Source organism: Lithobates pipiens, unplaced genomic scaffold, assembly GCF_037356315.1.
Source record: "Lithobates pipiens isolate NorthernLeopardFrog02 unplaced genomic scaffold, aLitPip1_a1.2 Scaffold_16, whole genome shotgun sequence".
Taxonomy (NCBI): Eukaryota; Metazoa; Chordata; class Amphibia; order Anura; family Ranidae; genus Lithobates; species Lithobates pipiens.
In genome coordinates, this window is record NW_027507748.1 from 335,296,905 (window position 1) to 335,319,989 (window position 23,085).

Here is a 23,085-nt window from a genome sequence, read left to right on the forward strand (position 1 = left end):
ACTTTTGTTTTATGTAGTAGTAGTGAAGACAGTGAGCATTAGATAAATGGGTGGCAGGGGCCATTGGGAGGGACAGTTCTTATATAACGGAGGGCGGGGCCACCCGATTACTCCCCCCCCTCTGATGCATGGAACCGTGTGTCAGATGGGGGAGGAGTCACCGTGTGGCCCCGCTCTCCGTTATATAAGAACTGTCAGAAGAAGAGAAGCGTCACACAGCGGGAGCCTCTCATTGCACGGAGCAGCCCGAGAACAAAGAAGAGACGCCATGGAGGAAGATGCCGGACGAGAACACCAGAGCAAGAATAAGCGGATCGAAGGAAGAAGAGGATTGGAAGAAGAAGACGATGGAGAAAGAAACCGAAGGATGAAGAAAGGAAGAAGACCAGAATAAAGAAGATGAAAGAAGACTTTAATAAAGGACTTGTCAAAGACCGTCTCCTGTCATTTTTAACAATTTTTTGGCACTTTTTTGGTGAAATGGCCCTTACCATTTACCACAGGGAGGAAGGCTGGAATCTGGGGGTCCCCTTGTTAAAGGGGCTTCCAGATTCTGATAAGCCCCCCGCCCGCAGACCCCCACAACCACCAGCCAGGGTTGCGGGGATGAGGCCCTTGTCCTCATCAACATGGGGACAAGGTGCTTTGAGGGGCTACCCCAAAAGCATCCTCCCAATGTTGAGGGCATGTGGCCTTGTACGGTTCAGGAGGGGGACGCTCTCTCGCCCCCCCTCTTTTCCTGCAGCCTGCCAGGTTGCATGCTCGGATAAGGGTCTGGTATGGATTTTGAGGGGGACCCCACGTAATATTTTTTGGTGCGGGGTTCCCCTTAATATCCATACCAGACCAGAAGGGCCTGGTATGCTCTTGAAGGGGAACCCATGCCGTTTTTTTTTTTTACATTAAAGTCGTGTTGTAAGTCACGCTATGATTTACACTCAAGTCGTGTCCAAGTTGCTTCCCAAAGTCACGCTGGAAGTCGTGTTGCCCCTGTGTGAATGGACTGTTATGATACAAGTTCAATAGACACAGATTATTATTGTCAGAGTCACGTTGAATCTCCTATCTGTACCGAACTGTGTCAAAACGAAAATGAAAATAAAGCATTTATTTATGTCGGATCTTTCATTTTTTGGATTCTGTGCTTTTGTTATCGTTTCTCAAAACGATAACGAAAATACCTTAAATTCGGATGAAAATGCATTCAGGCGAAAACAAATGCACATGTCTACTCAAGAATAACATTTCAATTAGAACTGGTAATCCTGATATCACAGTTTTTGTTCAGACACTTTCTGTTATGTGGCGACAGCCCTTTGTCCCACAACCATGTGCTCTCCAGGATTGTCACATGCACTTCCATTGGAAAACTATAAGTGGTGCCAATGTTTATTGTGTCAATGTTTATTGTACAGACATGTTCCACCAGCTTCAACATCTTGTGTATGCATGCTTTTAGACAAGAAGTGATTGGCGACATTTCATTGGTATTTCAGAGGGAGCCATTATCACCACTAGGCCACTGTCCATCTTTACCTGTTGTCTTCCTTAGAACAAAGTTATCTAGGCGCACAAAAGTGTAGTTTAGTTGCCATAGCAGCACTTTATTACAAAAATAACAGTATTGACAATAAACAACAAAGTCAGGGAGTTGATGATCCCTGAAGGCACCAAAAATAAATATCAAACCATAGCATTGTATCTGCAGCCCATAATCTGTTACTTACAAGGATCCCCAGCCACTACATTTCCCCGAGAATAATAAAATAAATCTACCACATAATACCAATCCGTATATCATTTATGGGTTATAACAACTGGACCACACTTAAGCTGAGCATCATACCTTAGATAGGCCCCCAGACGCTTTTCACAAGTAAAGGCTTTCAAGTTCAGACAACCACAGTTCCTCAAGCATACAACATTATTATCGTGCCCAACCTCACTGGGCTCTTTGAATCTTGAACAGGATACAGAAATATCACATATTAGTAAAAACTACATTTACATACATTCCAGCACCTCTAAGCCCTTGTACATGTAGTCGGACATTCCGACGGACAATGTCCGATCGGACCGTGTTGTCGGATAATCCGACTGTGTGTGGGCTCCATCGGACTGTTTCTGTCGGAATATCCGACCGACAAAATTTTAGAGCTGGGCTATAAAATTTTCCGACAACATGATCCGATCAGACTTTGTCCGATTGTGTGTAGAGAATTACGATCGAACAAAGTGCCATGCAAATTCCTAGACCAAAGCTATTGGCTACTAGCCTGAACATAGTCCCGTCGTAACTAAATAATGTCATCACGTTACATACGATCGGATTTTCCGTCAACTTTGTTCGACCATGTGTATGCGACACCAGTTTCGGACAAAATCCGACGGATTTTGTTGTCGAAATGTCCGACCATGTGTACAAGGGCTAAGATACAACGGCATATCAGTCTATAGCTCTACATGATACATTACAAGCCCACCATTATGGACAATAAATCTCACTGGCTGTTTATTAACCTTATTTTTAGGAAAATGCAGAGAGGGTTCTTTACAGTCAGAGCAGAAAAAATGTAGAACTCCCTTTCCCAAGTAGTGATAGCTTAGAGTATAGAAAAATGTAAAAAAGTCTAACTGTCTTCTTTGATGAGCACAACATACCTGGATATGTATACTCCTAGAAACAAAGTTACACACACAAATATAGGTTGGACTGGTAGACCTGTGCCTTTTTTCAAACGTATCTATAAAGGAACTATGTAACTTAGGATGTGTAAGTTTGAGTTTGTGAGACCCTCAGGTAGGTGACTTCTAATTACTATCAATGACAATACCCAGAAAGCTCATTTAAAATGTTGGGCCCTTAATCTTATTAGACACCGATAGTACCCAAACTGATCAGCCACATGTTATACCTAGGAAAATGACAGTGAAGACACTGGCTGAGCAAAACATGAAAAATCATCTACGACAGAGCTAACTCCCAACACATCCCAAAGCACCTACTCCAGGAAAGAGTTGAACATTTCTACCAAATCTACCAAGGCAATGATACACAAAGAAACCCTCTTGCCACTTACAGCCTAGTAGATGAAAGCTTTCTAGTGAACATGTAATAAACAAAAGGTGAACTCAGTATCCATTTTGGCCAACAAGGAATATCATCCATAATGCTGGACACAAGTAATTGCTACATCATAAGACAAGGGTAAATGGCTTTGTTAATGGAGTTCCTTTTTGGGTAGAAATGATGGATGAGCCAAATTGTATACAGCTTTTTTTTCAGAACCAAGTCCAAAGGTAACACTATCAACTTATCATAAGGAGGGGACACAGATAACCCCCCCATCCAAACTTTTAGTGTTGTAACTTCAAGTTACATGGGACGGGGAATGGCAGTAAAATTACATGAATCAAAGAGCCTTAATAAAAACCACATTCCAACAAACAGTCCCTACAGTTAGCTGATTGAGTTATGTAGTTAGAAAGGTCACATCCTTTCCATCATCACTGTTTTTTTCCCTTTTTTCCTGAAAATCACCAGAACAAGCCTTGCTTGAAACACCATACGGATGATTGAGAGCCTCTGCAGCCAGGCTTAAAGTGTCAGTTTTCAGAAAACTTACAGCTACCCTCATTAAACTGCCAGCAATACCCCCTCTTTATTGTCCCAGGATAGAGGTGCTACCTATTTCCCTGAAAATGACAGGTTGTCCACTCAAGCAGACCTTATTAATTTTATCCAGAATTTAATATTTGTATGGTTCCAGTGAACTGTCAGATGCCCTCCCTTGCATTTACAAAACAGCTCATCATATTGTAACGCAAGCTACCATACATGTTGCACCTCGCTAATAGCATCCAGACAGCAGGAAAGAGAGTGGCGATGCTCCAGTCTTTTTTTATCAATGACACTGAAACTGGCCATGATTGCAAATGCCTGCAACCAGTTCATAAGTATCCTTAGAAAAAGATTATACCTATGCTTTTCTTCATCCTCATTCTTGCTGTTGTCTGATTTCACCCTCTGATTTCACCCTGTCCAGCCTAAACGTGTGTGGGCTCCATCTGACTTTTTCCATCGGAATTTCCGATGCACAAAGTTTGAGATCTGGATCTAAAATTTTCCGACAACAAAATCTGATTGTTTAATTTCTGATCGTGCGTACACAATTCCGACGCACAACGTGCCACACATGCTCATAATAAATTATGAGACGAAAGCTATTAGCTACTGATCTCTTTATAGTCCCGTCGTACGTGTTTTACGTCACCACGTTCTGAATGATCAGATTTTCTGGGAACTTTGTGTGACCTTGTGTATGCAAGACAAGTTTGGGCCAATACAACGGATTTAGTCGTTGGAATGGCAGACCGTGTGTACAGGGCATAAGTCCACAAGGTAATTTTGCACATTTTAGAAAGTGGCTGAGGAAGACTGGAGTTCAGCTTTAAGATAAATAAAGAAAAATAATCTGTATTGATTTGTTGGCTAATAGTTGTTGTCTCTTGTTTTAGCATGAGTTTCCCATGTCTGTAGCAATAATGCCTTTTTGCAAGTGATTTTATGGGACAATATTGAGCTCTCTAAATAGATCAAGTTTTCATTGTGTTTATAAAGACACAAATTTTGCTTAGTAGCACTTTAAACATTATCATAAGTGTGTTTTTTTTTTTCAAATCTTTTTTTTTATATACTTTATTTGGTTACCAGAAATATGTTTTGTCAAGGATTCTGAAAATGTAACTACTGTTTACCATGGTAAAAGACCGGACAATACAAACACCATGAATTTTGTTTGGTGTATAATAAATTGAAATTAGAATGCACTTACAACTTAATTCCTAAAAAAAATATTGCAAATTGAATTTTTTCCATTTACTAATTTTTTTTCTACAATGTGAAAAATTGGGAAAATAGTTTTCTGCAAAAAAAAAAAAAAAAATTCTACAATGTGAATTGGGATATTTCACATTGTATAAAATAAAATACTTTTACTTTTAGTGTATAAACACTATACAGCATTCTTTAGAAGCTTTCATTTACTCCATCTATTAAGATTCCTTACCAGTCTAATGCATTATAATATTTGAGCATTGTAACTGTGCTCTCCTGCATATCCTAATTGAGAGAATACCATTGCAATGAAAGCTCTGTAACACCCATTCTTTATGGTACAGAGGTTGCTAATTTGGAATGTGCAGAAGAGCTTGAGGTGTTCCTGGGACCTGTACAAAAGTGACATGCAAAGCAAGCAAATAGGAAACAAGAACTGCTATAATGTACAGTACTTATGCCTTGTGAAATGAAAAGTGAAAAGTAAACATAAAGTTACAAACAAGAACATTGAACTCATTCTTTCGTGGATTCTCAATGCATATTGATTAAACATATTCATATGTGTATATTATATGTTTACATCATTCCTTGAGATAGTTAACCAGGTATGCAAGGATTTTAAAAAGGCTTTATTTCATTGGTTTTTCTTAGAAAACCTGCATTCATTGAACGAACTTCCTGCAACAAGGACAACAGATTGTTCCTTCAGGTTTTTTTATATTAACCACTTCCTGTCCAGTCAGTATAAAAAATGGCCAGACAGGAGCAGTATTGATGTGGGAGGGTATATATACACATTTGTAAACAGAGGCTGCATGCCTGCCGGCTTTGAGTCTTTTCCTCTCACAATGATCGGCTATAAGAGGAAACTAACTGTATAGTCATATAGTCATCAACTAGTGAGCAGTCAGAGACTCAGAGAGTAAAAAAAAAAAAAAAAACCCTGAACAGTACAGGGTCACTATGGTGACATTGGACTGCTCTGTCTATTGATCAGAGACACTGACTGCTGCACTGATGGTACTGCTCTGGTAATGATATGTAAGAATATTTCTTTATATCTATATATACATTTTATTTCATATAGATAGATAGATAAATAGATATTATCTTCCTTATACTGTCACTAGAGCAAGTGCACTTTGTACTGCTGTGACAGTGATCAAGTTCGCTTCTCTGATATCACTGTATGTCAGTGCAGCCAGCCATTGTCTCTGACCACCACCACAGCAGTACATTGTCACCAGACCAGTGCAGCCAGTCAGGTCCAGTGGCGGCTGGTGCTCAAATTTTTTTGGGGGGCGCAAAAAATTGAAAAATACTGAAACCCCCCCCATCAATTGCAGCCTCACTGTGCCCATCAAATTCAGCCATTGTGGCCATCAGATTCAGCCATTGTGCCCATCAAATGCAGCCACTGTGCACATCATATGCAGCCATGTGTGCCCATCATATACAGCTACTTGTGCCCATCATATGCAGCCACTGTGCCCATCAAACGCAGCCACTTGTGCCCATCATATGCAGCCACTTGTGCCCATCAAATGCAGACACTTGTGTCCATCAAATGCAGCCACTTGTGTCCATCATATGCAGCCACCTGTGCCCATCATATTCAGCCACTGTGTCCATCATATGCTGCCACTATGCCCATCATATGCAGCCACTTGTGGCCATCAAATGCAGACATTGTGCCCATCAAACACAGTCACTGTGTCCGTCAAATGCAGCCGCTTGTGCCTATCAAATACAGCCACTTGTGCCCATCAAATGCAGCCACTTGTGCCCATAAAATGAAGCCACTTGTGCCCATCAAATGCAACCACTTGTGCCCATCATATGCAGCCACTTGTTCCCATAATATGCAGCCACTTGTGCCAATCAAATGCAGCCATCTGTGCCCATCAAATGTAGCCACTTGTGCCCATCAAATGCAGCCACCTGTGCCCATCAAATGTAGCCACTTGTGCCCATCAAATGCAGCCATTTGTTCCCTTTAAATGCAGCCACTGTGCCCATCATATGCCGCCACTGTGCACACTGACCCCCCACTCGCGGCTCTGGCAGCACCTAACCCCCACCCGGAGCATCTCTGGCGACAGCACCCCCCATGCGCAGCTCTGGCAGCACACATCCCCCCACAAGCATGGCTCTGGCAGCACCGAACCCCCGTACACGTGGCTCAGGCAGAGGGGACTTACCACAGCAGCTCCAGCAGGTGTGTTTTCTCAACTCCGTTTCCTAAGTGTCAGGCATTCAATAGGGTGGCCTGGTGCTTTGGCCAATCAGGAAACAGGTCTACTGCTCTGCCTCCTGATCAGCGGGGAATAAGGTTACAGTGAAAATAGCAGAAATTAATTTGCTATAGTCACACAATTGGGTGGGATCAGGGCGCACTCTCTGCTCCCTGAGCCCATCCTAGTTTGAAGCCTATTAGAGCATCTGACTCTAATCAGGTGCTTCAAAAAGTACCACCCCCTCTCACCTCCTCATAGGAATCCATGCATCTGACATCCTGACAGGGGCCGGGCGCATGGATGGGGGAGTGCCGCTTGGGCGCCCACAGTGCAAGGGCCGCCACTGGTCAGGACCCTATTCAAATCACACTTCAGAGAGAATTTGACCCCTTGGACCTTTCACAAGCACCCTCATACATTTGAAGGTGGTTGTGATTGGTGGGTGCTATGCCCACCAAAAGAGACAAGGGGCTTTCCTGCCAGGGCTGCAAAATAGGTAGCAGTTGGAGGAAGGTAAAACTGCAGCTTAGTGGTGAATAGTGATGGACGAACGTTTCGCCCGGCGGTCGTTTCGCGGCGAATTTCCGACATTCGCGGTCCGCACGTTCGAACGCCTTTTTCCGTCGTTCGCCGCGGCGGACTTACGTGTTTAATGTATACAAGAACTTTAACCTTTGGTGACACGTTTATCATGTGATACAGGACAGCCAATTGAGACATGACAGCACATGGACACTTGGACATTCCCCCTAACCTATAAATACACCCGATCCGGTGGCCATTTTACATTCTTTCTTCTGTTACGATAGGGACAGGTTCCTGTGTGGAGTAGGGAGAGATAAACCACTAGCTATTTGGTACACAAAAGTTCTTTTCAGGACTGGTATAGGTGTTAGGTGTTGATAGGTTTGCTGTGCTGCTGATTCTTGCAGCAGCCTGAGTGTCTTTTGTTAGTTTAGAGAAAGGGAAAGGACGGTGTATGCTACAGGGACAGCCAGATTAGTCTTTCATCATCATCATCATCATCATCATCATTAGCTGTTACTATCAAGGTCCACAAAAGAGCTGTTCCAGTAACCACTAATCGTTCTCTTTTTTTGCCAATTTGTATAGGGACAGGAAGGAAGCAGTGTTGTCAGGCAGTGAGGGTAATTTTAAAGACTTGCTGTTATTATTAGTTCCACAAAGGTTCTTTTCAGGACTGGTATCAGTGGTACAGTAATAGGCTTGTACATGTATAATATTCTTTCTTCCAAATATAGAAAGGATATTATACTTGACTGCTGCCCTTCTGCTGCAGTCTGCTAAACATTCACAACTCACTTGTTCCACAAAAGTTCTTATAAGGACTGGTAACTTGGTATAGGGTGCTACGGTACATAGGCTTGAGTGCGGTACAGTCTGCTGTTCTGTAAGGACCGCTATCGGTCCACAATAGATAGGGTTGACGTGCACCACTGCTGACCGCTGCCCTATACTGCAGCAGTCCTTCAGCGGTATAGGGACTGACGTACAGTCTGCTAATCACTAACACACAACCTGCTTGTTCCACAAAAGTTCTTATAAGGACTGGTAACTTGGTATAGGGTGCTACGGTACATAGGCTTGAGTGCGGTACAGTCTGCTGTTCTGTAAGGACCGCTATCGGTCCACAATAGATAGGGTTGACGTGCACCACTGCTGACCGCTGCCCTATACTGCAGCAGTCCTTCAGCGGTATAGGGACTGACGTACAGTCTGCTAAACACTAATACACAACCTGCTTGGTCCACAAAAGTTCTTATAAGGACTGGTAACTTGGTATAGGGTGCTACGGTACATAGGCTTGAGTGCGGTACAGTCTGCTGTTCTGTAAGGACCGCTATCGGTCCACAATAGATAGGGTTGACGTGCACCACTGCTGACCGCTGCCCTATACTGCAGCAGTCCTTCAGCGGTATAGGGACTGACGTACAGTCTGCTAATCACTAACACACAACCTGCTTGTTCCACAAAAGTTCTTATAAGGACTGGTAACTTGGTATAGGGTGCTACGGTACATAGGCTTGAGTGCGGTACAGTCTGCTGTTCTGTAAGGACCGCTATCGGTCCACAATAGATAGGGTTGACGTGCACCACTGCTGACCGCTGCCCTATACTGCAGCAGTCCTTCAGCGGTATAGGGACTGACGTACAGTCTGCTAAACACTAATACACAACCTGCTTGGTCCACAAAAGTTCTTATAAGGACTGGTAACTTGGTATAGGGTGCTACGGTACATAGGCTTGAGTGCGGTACAGTCTGCTGTTCTGTAAGGACCGCTATCGGTCCACAATAGATAGGGTTGACGTGCACCACTGCTGACCGCTGCCCTATACTGCAGCAGTCCTTCAGCGGTATAGGGACTGACGTACAGTCTGCTAAACACTAATACACAACCTGCTTGGTCCACAAAAGTTCTTATAAGGACTGGTAACTTGGTATAGGGTGCTACGGTACATAGGCTTGAGTGCGGTACAGTCTGCTGTTCTGTAAGGACCGCTATCGGTCCACAATAGATAGGGTTGACGTGCACCACTGCTGACCGCTGCCCTATACTGCAGCAGTCCTTCAGCGGTATAGGGACTGACGTACAGTCTGCTAAACACTAATACACAACCTGCTTGGTCCACAAAAGTTCTTATAAGGACTGGTAACTTGGTATAGGGTGCTACGGTACATAGGCTTGAGTGCGGTACAGTCTGCTGTTCTGTAAGGACCGCTATAGGTCCACAATAGATAGGGTTGACGTGCACCACTGCTGACCGCTGCCCTATACTGCAGCAGTCCTTCAGCGGTATAGGGACTGACGTACAGTCTGCTAAACACTAATACACAACCTGCTTGGTCCACAAAAGTTCTTATAAGGACTGGTAACTTGGTATAGGGTGCTACGGTACATAGGCTTGAGTGCGGTACAGTCTGCTGTTCTGTAAGGACCGCTATAGGTCCACAATAGATAGGGTTGACGTGCACCACTGCTGACCGCTGCCCTATACTGCAGCAGTCCTTCAGCGGTATAGGGACTGACGTACAGTCTGCTAAACACTAATACACAACCTGCTTGGTCCACAAAAGTTCTTATAAGGACTGGTAACTTGGTATAGGGTGCTACGGTACATAGGCTTGAGTGCGGTACAGTCTGCTGTTCTGTAAGGACCGCTATCGGTCCACAATAGATAGGGTTGACGTGCACCACTGCTGACCGCTGCCCTATACTGCAGCAGTCCTTCAGCGGTATAGGGACTGACGTACAGTCTGCTAATCACTAACACACAACCTGCTTGTTCCACAAAAGTTCTTATAAGGACTGGTAACTTGGTATAGGGTGCTACGGTACATAGGCTTGAGTGCGGTACAGTCTGCTGTTCTGTAAGGACCGCTATCGGTCCACAATAGATAGGGTTGACGTGCACCACTGCTGACCGCTGCCCTATACTGCAGCAGTCCTTCAGCGGTATAGGGACTGACGTACAGTCTGCTAAACACTAATACACAACCTGCTTGGTCCACAAAAGTTCTTATAAGGACTGGTAACTTGGTATAGGGTGCTACGGTACATAGGCTTGAGTGCGGTACAGTCTGCTGTTCTGTAAGGACCGCTATCGGTCCACAATAGATAGGGTTGACGTGCACCACTGCTGACCGCTGCCCTATACTGCAGCAGTCCTTCAGCGGTATAGGGACTGACGTACAGTCTGCTAAACACTAATACACAACCTGCTTGGTCCACAAAAGTTCTTATAAGGACTGGTAACTTGGTATAGGGTGCTACGGTACATAGGCTTGAGTGCGGTACAGTCTGCTGTTCTGTAAGGACCGCTATAGGTCCACAATAGATAGGGTTGACGTGCACCACTGCTGACCGCTGCCCTATACTGCAGCAGTCCTTCAGCGGTATAGGGACTGACGTACAGTCTGCTAAACACTAACACACAACCTGCTTGGTCCACAAAAGTTCTTATAAGGACTGGTAACTTGGTATAGGGTGCTACGGTACATAGGCTTGAGTGCGGTACAGTCTGCTGTTCTGTAAGGACCGCTATAGGTCCACAATAGATAGGGTTGACGTGCACCACTGCTGACCGCTGCCCTATACTGCAGCAGTCCTTCAGCGGTATAGGGACTGACGTACAGTCTGCTAAACACTAATACACAACCTGCTTGGTCCACAAAAGTTCTTATAAGGACTGGTAACTTGGTATAGGGTGCTACGGTACATAGGCTTGAGTGCGGTACAGTCTGCTGTTCTGTAAGGACCGCTATCGGTCCACAATAGATAGGGTTGACGTGCACCACTGCTGACCGCTGCCCTATACTGCAGCAGTCCTTCAGCGGTATAGGGACTGACGTACAGTCTGCTAAACACTAATACACAACCTGCTTGGTCCACAAAAGTTCTTATAAGGACTGGTAACTTGGTATAGGGTGCTACGGTACATAGGCTTGAGTGCGGTACAGTCTGCTGTTCTGTAAGGACCGCTATAGGTCCACAATAGATAGGGTTGACGTGCACCACTGCTGACCGCTGCCCTATACTGCAGCAGTCCTTCAGCGGTATAGGGACTGACGTACAGTCTGCTAAACACTAATACACAACCTGCTTGGTCCACAAAAGTTCTTATAAGGACTGGTAACTTGGTATAGGGTGCTACGGTACATAGGCTTGAGTGCGGTACAGTCTGCTGTTCTGTAAGGACCGCTATAGGTCCACAATAGATAGGGTTGACGTGCACCACTGCTGACCGCTGCCCTATACTGCAGCAGTCCTTCAGCGGTATAGGGACTGACGTACAGTCTGCTAAACACTAATACACAACCTGCTTGGTCCACAAAAGTTCTTATAAGGACTGGTAACTTGGTATAGGGTGCTACGGTACATAGGCTTGAGTGCGGTACAGTCTGCTGTTCTGTAAGGACCGCTATAGGTCCACAATAGATAGGGTTGACGTGCACCACTGCTGACCGCTGCCCTATACTGCAGCAGTCCTTCAGCGGTATAGGGACTGACGTACAGTCTGCTAAACACTAATACACAACCTGCTTGGTCCACAAAAGTTCTTATAAGGACTGGTAACTTGGTATAGGGTGCTACGGTACATAGGCTTGAGTGCGGTACAGTCTGCTGTTCTGTAAGGACCGCTATCGGTCCACAATAGATAGGGTTGACGTGCACCACTGCTGACCGCTGCCCTATACTGCAGCAGTCCTTCAGCGGTATAGGGACTGACGTACAGTCTGCTAATCACTAACACACAACCTGCTTGTTCCACAAAAGTTCTTATAAGGACTGGTAACTTGGTATAGGGTGCTACGGTACATAGGCTTGAGTGCGGTACAGTCTGCTGTTCTGTAAGGACCGCTATCGGTCCACAATAGATAGGGTTGACGTGCACCACTGCTGACCGCTGCCCTATACTGCAGCAGTCCTTCAGCGGTATAGGGACTGACGTACAGTCTGCTAAACACTAATACACAACCTGCTTGGTCCACAAAAGTTCTTATAAGGACTGGTAACTTGGTATAGGGTGCTACGGTACATAGGCTTGAGTGCGGTACAGTCTGCTGTTCTGTAAGGACCGCTATCGGTCCACAATAGATAGGGTTGACGTGCACCACTGCTGACCGCTGCCCTATACTGCAGCAGTCCTTCAGCGGTATAGGGACTGACGTACAGTCTGCTAAACACTAATACACAACCTGCTTGGTCCACAAAAGTTCTTATAAGGACTGGTAACTTGGTATAGGGTGCTACGGTACATAGGCTTGAGTGCGGTACAGTCTGCTGTTCTGTAAGGACCGCTATAGGTCCACAATAGATAGGGTTGACGTGCACCACTGCTGACCGCTGCCCTATACTGCAGCAGTCCTTCAGCGGTATAGGGACTGACGTACAGTCTGCTAAACACTAACACACAACCTGCTTGGTCCACAAAAGTTCTTATAAGGACTGGTAACTTGGTATAGGGTGCTACGGTACATAGGCTTGAGTGCGGTACAGTCTGCTGTTCTGTAAGGACCGCTATAGGTCCACAATAGATAGGGTTGACGTGCACCACTGCTGACCGCTGCCCTATACTGCAGCAGTCCTTCAGCGGTATAGGGACTGACGTACAGTCTGCTAAACACTAATACACAACCTGCTTGGTCCACAAAAGTTCTTATAAGGACTGGTAACTTGGTATAGGGTGCTACGGTACATAGGCTTGAGTGCGGTACAGTCTGCTGTTCTGTAAGGACCGCTATCGGTCCACAATAGATAGGGTTGACGTGCACCACTGCTGACCGCTGCCCTATACTGCAGCAGTCCTTCAGCGGTATAGGGACTGACGTACAGTCTGCTAAACACTAATACACAACCTGCTTGGTCCACAAAAGTTCTTATAAGGACTGGTAACTTGGTATAGGGTGCTACGGTACATAGGCTTGAGTGCGGTACAGTCTGCTGTTCTGTAAGGACCGCTATAGGTCCACAATAGATAGGGTTGACGTGCACCACTGCTGACCGCTGCCCTATACTGCAGCAGTCCTTCAGCGGTATAGGGACTGACGTACAGTCTGCTAAACACTAATACACAACCTGCTTGGTCCACAAAAGTTCTTATAAGGACTGGTAACTTGGTATAGGGTGCTACGGTACATAGGCTTGAGTGCGGTACAGTCTGCTGTTCTGTAAGGACCGCTATAGGTCCACAATAGATAGGGTTGACGTGCACCACTGCTGACCGCTGCCCTATACTGCAGCAGTCCTTCAGCGGTATAGGGACTGACGTACAGTCTGCTCACTTCCTTGACCCAAAAAAGCACACCGTACTATATGCCCCTACCCTCCTCTTTGAAGAGGTTGAGCGGTGTCATATTTCTACTGGGGCTGCTTATGATATCCCTGTGCTGTGCTGACTTCCTCCTGGGGGTTCTTATTATGAAGGGATCACACTATCCCTGTGCTGTGCTGACTTCCTCCTGGGGGTTCTTATTATGAGGGGATCACACCATCCCTGTGCTGTGCTGACTTCCTCCTGGGGCTGCTTACGGTGCTGCTGTCAGCGCTGTATGTCACGGTGCTGCTGTCAGCGCTGTATGTCACGGTGCTGCTGTCAGCGCTGTATGTCACGGTGCTGCTGTCAGCGCTGTATGTCACGGTGCTGCTGTCAGCGCTGTATGTCACGGTGCTGCTGTCAGCGCTGTATGTCACGGTGCTGCTGTCAGCGCTGTATGTCACGGTGCTGCTGTCAGTGCTCTGTATTACGGTGCTGCTGTCAGATGCCTCTATCACGGTGCATGTGTCATTCCGGTATGTCACGCTGCTGGTGATCATCTCCTGCACCCTCTTCTTTGCCTACCCTGGTCCCTGACCTTCCCTCTCCTCCATTGCCTTCATTAGCTCCATAGTCCTGAATTGTTAGAACAATTTCCCAAATAAAATAAAAATGCTTGTAGTTATCGATCCCAAATTCACCTCATACATGTATTATGTCATTGTCCAGATGGTGGGACTACGTTTTACCCCCTAATAATTACCACGTGGCCGCAAATTCGACATGAAGGTTTGCAAAGTTCGCCTCCCATTGAAGTCAATGGGGCCCGCGGCGAACGTTCGGTTTCGCGAACGTTTGGGTCCGTTCGCATTTCGCTTTCGCGAAACGTCCCGTCGGAAGTTCGTCCATCACTAGTGGTGAAGTCTTACTGCTCCTCAACCTCACATGTGAACAAGCCCTATTTGTGCACCCAGTCACAGTGTCTCGGTTCACCACCACACCAGTGTCCAAAAATGTCATAGATAGTCAGGAAATTAGTTGTGTAATTTATGCCCCTAGCTAACCTGAAGGTATTACCATACGAAGGAGTAGCAGAATGTGTTTTGGGCTTTAATTCTAAGTATGCATATGTTGTTTGTTAGAAATATTGTATACTAATGTTGTGTAAAAACAAATACATTTTCATTTTCTTTCCTGCATTTTTCAAAAACGTGGCAAAAAATGACATTTTCAAGACTCATTATGCCTTTCAGAAAAAAAAAATAATCTCCTTCGTAATACTTCAGGGACTCAAGAAATCTGATAGGTAGTCAGGAAATAAGACATATATTTTTTGCTTCTTGGGTTTTGGGCCCCTCTATGCATCTAGGATGTGAAAAAAATCTCAGTCGCAGAATGTGCTTTGGGATGTAATTTTAAGTATGTCTTTGCTGTGTGTAAGGAATAACTTGTTAAAGCGACAACTTTAAAAATTATTTAATTTCTTCTCTTTCAAAAAAACTGTAAGGCCGCGTACACACGCGCGGACTGTTCGCCCAACTTTGTCCGTCCAACAGTTTCGGCAAACAGTCCGCTCAAACTTAGCATGGACGGACATGGCCACACACGACGGACGAACAGTTTGCTGAAACCGTGCGCGATGACGTGAACGGCACGTACGACGGGACGAAAAATACGACGTCCTATACACTGCATTATAGCTTTCGGCGTGAAAATCCTTTCTGAGCATGCGCGAGACTTAGTTGGCCGAACAAGCCTACACACGAGCGAACAGTCCGCTGAAACCTTGTTTCAGCGGACAGTTTTACGGAATTTCCGTAAGACCTTGTTCGTCCAACTGTCCGCTGAAACTGTCCGCTGAAGCCCCACACACGAGCGGACTGTCCGCCCAAACACTGTTCAGCGGACAAGGTTGGGCGAACAGTCCGCGCGTGTGTACGCGGCCTAACAAAAAATTGCAACTTCAAAAACTCACAATTAGGAATGGGTGAACGGTTCGGCCCGAGCATAAGTTTGGACGTTCAGCGAACAACAGCTGAACCAGCGGGTCATTCGACAGTTTGTTCCTCCCCCTGAACCGACCACAATGCATTGCGACACTGAACAGTCCTGATTGGCTAAAGCAGTGAAAGCTTCAGCCAATCAGGGCACAGAGCACTGTCAGAGTCATGATTGGACACAGTCATCATGACTTTGTCCAATCATGGCTCGTTCCCACCCCACAGTATAAAAATATTCTTTCAGTGGTAGCGTTTTTCAGTGTGATTTCGGCATGGAGAGAGATAGAACAGGGCTCTGTTCAGTGCTATTAGTTAGTGTGATATACTGTACTATTTAGCTTCAATTGTCAGAGTAGAATATTCGTTTTGTGTCAGTCTAGGGATAGTGTGAGTGTAGTGAGGAGGACCATCATTCAGCTTTGCATAGTGTGCAGCTACATTTCAGATAGTTTCACTGTAGTGTAGTGAGACTGTGTCATTCTGAGTAGTGTAGTGAGACCGTGTCAGTAATCTTTACATTAGTGTATAGCTAGAGTAGGGACAGTTCAGTTAGTGTCAGTGAAGTGATGGTTGAACACTGTCTATTTGATTGCGTTACTGCCAGTTTAACCACTTCAGCCCGGACCAATAAACAGCCTAAGGACCAGAGGTCTTTTTACAATTTCGCACTGCACTGCTTTAACTGGTAATTGCGCGGTCATGCAATGTTGCACCCAAACGAAATTTGCGTCCTTTTCTTCCCACAAATAGAGCTTTCTTTTGATGGTATTTGATTGCCTCTGCGATTTTTATTTTTTGCGATATAAATGGAAAAAGACCGAAAATTTTGAGAAAAAATGATATTTTCTACTTTTTGTTATAAGAAAAAATGAATAAACTCAATTTTAGTCAAACATTTAGGGCAAAATTTATTCAGCCACATGTCTTTAGTAAAAAAAATGTCAATAAGCGTATATTTATTGGTTTGCGCAAAAGTTATAGCGTCGACAAACTAGAGTACATTTTCTGGAATTTACACAGCTTTTAATTTACGACTGCCTATCTCATTTCTTGAGGTGCTAAAATGTCAGGGCAGTACAAACCCCCCCCCAAATGACCCCATTTTGGAAAGTAGACACCCCAAGGAAGTTGTGGAGAGGCATGTTGAGCCCATTGAATATTTTTTTTTGTCCCAAGTGATTGAATAATGACATGCCATAGTTATATGTGGAATTGCACCCCAAAATATATTCTGCTGCTTCTCCTGAGTACGAGGATACCACATATGTGGGACTTTTTTGGAGTCTAGCTGCGTATGGCACCCCGAAAACCAATCACTGCCTTCAGGGTTTCTAAGGGTGCAAATTTTTGATTTCACTCCTCACTACCTATCACAGTTTCGAAGGCCATAAAATGCCAAAATAACACAAACCCCCCCCCAAATGACCCCATTTTGGAAAGTAGACAGCCCAAGCTATTTACTGAGAGGCATGTTGAGTCCATAAAATATTTTATATTTTGCCACAAGTTGCAGGAATTTTACAATTTTAATTTTTTTTGCACAAAGTTGTCACTAAATGATATATTGCTCACACATGCTATGGGCATAAGTCAAATTACACCCCAAAATAAATTCTGCTGCTTCTCCCGAGTACGGGGATACCACATGTGGGGGACTTTTTGGGAGCCTAGCCACGTACGGGACCCCGAAACCAAGCACTGCCTTCCGGATTTAAATATAAAATGCTACCAAAAAAAACTGTTAGCGATCGCAGGGATCAGGCCTGACTCTGCGATCGCTGCAGTTATGTGTTTAGTGTTTTGTAAGTGACAGTGATCGATCGATACTGTACTTGGGTGGGCTGGGCAGAGGGGCAAAACGCAGGTGCTAGCAGGTATCTGGGCTGATCCCGCTAACAATGCATTTTTTTGGAACCCTAAACTGCTGGGGACGCTAGTATAGATCTGATCAGATCAGATATTGATCTGTTCAGATTCTATACCACTACGGGAGGTTTATGCTTTGCGTGTGGGTGTTAGCGGTACTGGCACTAACCTATCGCTGCCTGGGGCGACGCAGACCCTGACCCTAAAACCTAATTGATATCACCCGCCGGGTGATCAGGGGGTTAAACCTTTATTGGGTAATAAATGGTGGGTGCCCTGATGCTATAAAAAGCAAACTAACCAGAGTCACCCGTAACACTTATACGGTGATCACTGGTGAAAGGGTTAACTAGGGGCAATCAGGGGGTTCAAATTTTTATTAGGTAGTATATGGGGGTCCCTGGCGCTATATAAAAACCTGACGGGGAACCTAAATAACTAACTGGCTAACCAGCGTCACCAGTGACACTTATACTGTGATCGCCGGTGAAAGGGTTAACTAGGGGCAATCAGGGGGTTAAAACCATTATTGGGTAGTATATGGGGGTACCTAATGCTATAAAAACCTGGCGGTGAACCTAAAAAAATAACTAGCTACCTAACGACACTAGTGACACTAATGCAGCGATCAGAAAAATGATCGCTTAGTGACACTGGCAAAAGGGGGTGAAAGAGTTAACTAGGGGCAATCAGGGGGTTAAAACCATTATTGGGTAGTATTTCGGGGTACCTAGCGCTATAAAAACCTGGCGGTGAACCTAAAAAAATAACTAGCTACCTAGCGGCACTAGTGACACTAATGCAGCGATCAGAAAAACGATCGCTTAGTGACACTGGCAAAAGGGGGTGAAAGGATTAACTAGGGGCAATCAGGGGGTTAAAACCATTATTGGGTAGTATATTGGGGTACCTAGCGCTATAAAGACCTGGCGGTGAACCTAAAAAAAACTAGCTACCTAGCGACACTAGCGACACTAATGCAGTGATCAGAAAAATGATTGCTTAGTGACACTGGCAAAAGGGGGTGAAAGGGTTAACTAGGGGCAATCAGGGGGTTAAAACCATTATTGGGTAGTATATCAGGGTACCTAGCAATATAAAAACCTGGCGGTGGGGGGGCGCATGCGCGCAGCTCGACGTGATGGACGTCTGCCACTAGAGCTCCGCACTCCTCGCAACGGTTCCGGGACTTTATTGAGCTATCGCCAGCGCAATTACCAGGCATCCCGCCGGTACGGTTCGCCGATACCCCCGAGCACCCCCCGGGATGGTCCTGACGGGACACCGAGGTAAATCGAAGCCGAAACCGATAAAGGAAGCGCTCGCGCGGGCCTCGTCCAAGATGGCCGCGAAGGCACAGGCACAGGCTCAGGCTCTCTCACAACGCCCCAGATCTCCCGCTGACCCCGCTGACACGGCTGACCCACACAGCGACGATTCCGATGAGGAGGATAGAACCAGTATGGAGGACTTCCCCGCACTCCCAACCCCAGGTATGCCGCAAGCTGACCTTCTCGCCCATTTTGAAAAAATGCTCCATAAGGCCCTGAAGGCGACCTCCGAGCAAATAACTACTAAACTGACACGTGAGATACGTGAATTAGGACAGCGCACTGCTGACCTTGAGTCCCGGGCAGATGATATGGAACTGACCCTTAAAGACCATGCTCAGGAGCATCTCACCCTTCGTGAGGAAAACGCTATGCTTCTTTCTCGGCTTGAAGACGCCGAAAATCGCTCCAGGAGAGCGAATCTGCGCCTCCGTGGCATACCAGAAACAGTGCAAGACATACAATCTTTTACTACAGCTCTGTTCCAGGAGCTCTCCCCATCAATTCCGATTGAACGCCTGGAATTTGATAGGATACACAGAGCCCTGACACGCCGTCAGCCTGATGGGCCACCGCGTGATATCATTGTAAAACTTCACTTTTTCAGGTCTAAAGAGCAACTACTTGCAGCTGCCCGCAGCAAAGAAGAGACCCTTTCATTTCAAGGCCACACATACCAGTTGTTTACTGACTTAGCCCCTCTTACAATCGCGAAACGTAGGGCCATGAAGCCACAGCTACAGGTGCTCATTCACCACCAAATCAAATACATGTGGCGTTTTCCTTTTGCACTCCATTTCACCTATAATGGTCAACAGTACACTTGTGCCTCCCCAGATGCTCTCCAACGCCTCCTTGAGTCTCTTCATCTAACAACGCCAGAGCAACAATCTGAGACTTCACTCCCACGCACCCCTGCTCGTCTCACCCCTTATCCTCACACAGCAACCCCTAAACGAGATCCCAGGGACATGCGCTCTCCAAGATCCATCCGGAAGGGTACGCCAGCGAAAGCCTCTACCACACACCCCTTTAGTCCTAGAGTATTTGTGCCCTGCTGAATGGCTTCTTCCACCTCATCGGTTACTTTCTTATTTACACCTGTGCTGCGGGTGTTCTGAGCCTTAGCCCAATGGCTCGAATAGCTTGTTACGGTTATCGGACATCTGTGTGTTGGGTGAACATTTGACTTTGTTTTTGGTTTTTGATTTTTGATTTGCGATTTTTGATTTTTGATATTTTGAATCTTGATTTTTGACTCTCGATTTTTTGCTTTGACCTGGGGTCTTTATTCCTACACAATACAGCAGGTTCTCTCTCCTCCTTTTGTATTGCACCCATGGACCCCCTTGTCTAGTATGTTGATCTTTTGCTTATCAGTAAGGTCCATGGATCATAAGCTTTCACTAGCTAAGGAGAATGCACTTGCTATGCCTAATACCCCTTTTTCAATGTTTCCCTTATAAGTCAATTATCCCTTCCCCTTCCTTCCCTCCCCCCCTTCTCTCTCCCCTCCCCCTTCCTTAACCCCCCCCTCATCCCCCCTCTCTTTTTTCCCTTTCCCCCCCCCCATCCCTCATCTCCCCCCTGCACACAGGATTTGATATTAATATTGTTATCTATATTCCTTTATTATGCTATGTTCTTTGTAGTTCATTGTACATGTATGCTTTATACCTCTATTTGAATGGTTTAAGCCGTCTTGGCCAGTTTTATGTTACTGCTAATATTACTTTCTTATGTCCCGGTATGTTGCGAGGGACAGCCACTGCTTCCCCCTCACCTAGTGCACTCTCCCCATGGCGGATATGTCTGCCCTCGGGACCGCGCACGTAAGAGTCGGGCGACCCGGATTTTTCCGACTCGCACCAGCTTACTTATTACTCGCCTTACATACTTGCTCTGATGTTTTCCTATCTTTTTCCTTCTACACTCTTTTCGCTCCTAATGCTCTCTCTTTTCTTGTCTTCCTTACTACTTCTTGTCGGTTGGCCTGGGGGGACCCCGGGTTCCGCTATAGGATCCATCTATGTTTTGACCCATGGCCCCCCTGAATATATTGTCACTTAATGGAAAAGGTCTTAATTCCCCTAATAAACGGGTCAAGGCATTCCGCTCTTTCGTATCTTTAAAAGCGGGAATAGTAGCATTACAAGAAACGCACTTTTCCACGCGTAGTACCCCTAAATTCTTCAGTAGCAGTTACCCTTTGGTGTATACGGCCTCGGCGGCTACAAAGCAACGAGGGGTCCTCCTGGCTCTCCATTGTTCCCTCCCGTTTACTTTTGCCTCAGTTATCCAAGACCCTGAGGGGCGATACATCATCCTGTCGGGCTCTCTTCAAGAATCTGAAGTAACCTTAGTTTCCTACTATGCCCCCAACTCTAATCCCATCCCCTTCTTTTCTCACCTTTTTCAGGTAATTAAAACCCACCTTAAAGGTACCCTGATTATGTGTGGAGACTCAAACCTAGTTATACACCCCTCTATGGATAAATCTCCCTATGCACCAGACCACCTTTCTTTATCGGTTAAGTTCCGATCTTTACTCCAACAATACTACTTATTAGATACGTGGAGGGAATGCAATCCCACAAAGAAAAATTATTCTTTCTACTCTTATCCTCATAATTTATTTTCCAGGATAGATCACATATTAATCCCTGTAGCATCCTCCCCTGTTTTGCTTCAATCCCTTATCCACCCTATCACCTGGTCCGACCATTGTGCAGTGATTACCACTATATCTTCGCTCATACCGCAATCTAACGAAAGGGTATGGCGCATGAACGATAAATATCTCACGAACGAATCTTTTCGGCTCGATATCGAAGTAGCTCTACGTGATTATCTCGTGCACAATGCCGTACCAGGCACCTCCCCTGTTCTTTTATGGGAAGCACATAAGCCTGTTATACGGGGTAAATGCATTTCTACCGCCTCTTTCCTCAAAAAAGATAGACTTGAACGTATACAGCGCCTAGAATCCGAATATCAACGCCAGTTCCTGCTGTTCCAGGCTACACCTTCGGGGGCGAACAAGTCTAGCTTAGACAACATTCGTCTCGAGTTGGACTTGCTCTTTTCTGAAGCAGCTGACAAATCCTTGCGCAGGGCCTATCACTCTATTTACACAAAATCTAACAAGCCTGACAAATTTTTAGCCCTTCGCCTCAGACAACCGGAGCGTACTCATAAACCAATTAGGCTTAAACTCCACAATGGGACCCATACTAGCAACCCGGCCAGAATAGTAAACGAATTCTCCAAACGCTTAGCTAAATTATACGAATCTCCTGTCCCCTTTCCTCTAGATAAAGCCGAGGCTTTATTTGGTAATTTACCGATTCCTACCCTCTCTACCCCCATTCGCAATGCCTTTGAAGAAGAAATTTCGCCTTCCGAGGTACTTCAAGCCATAAAACTACTTAAACCTAATAAACAACCTGGTCCTGATGGATTCACAGGGTTATATTATAAAAAATTTATGGAAGTCCTGGCCCCTCTCCTGGCGAACTCCTTTAATGCCTTGCTGAAAGGGGGACTATTCGGTAACAAGACGCTTACTGCTTCGGTCTCTATGATACCCAAACCTGATGCTGACCACTCTGTATGGTCCAATTACAGACCGATATCACTCTTGAATCTAGATGTTAAACTTCTAGCAAAAATCTTATCCACACGCCTGAACCCATATATTGGTGGGATGATTCATAGAGACCAGGTAGGATTCATTCCCAAACGTCAAGCCAGTGATAACGTGCGCCGGGTTATTCTATTACAATATTTAGCGAGAGCTCGGGGTGTCCCTATGCATCTTCTATCTCTCGACATTCGAAAAGCGTTCGACACCGTCTCCTGGCCCTATCTTATGTATATTTTGTCTAAATGGGGCTTTGGCCCTCACTTCCTTCGCTGGATTGAGACCCTATATGCCAATCCCCAAGCATTCGTTCGATACTCCGGCTTTAACTCTAACAGATTTCCGATCCAACGTGGCACTCGGCAGGGGTGCCCTTTGTCGCCCCTGCTTT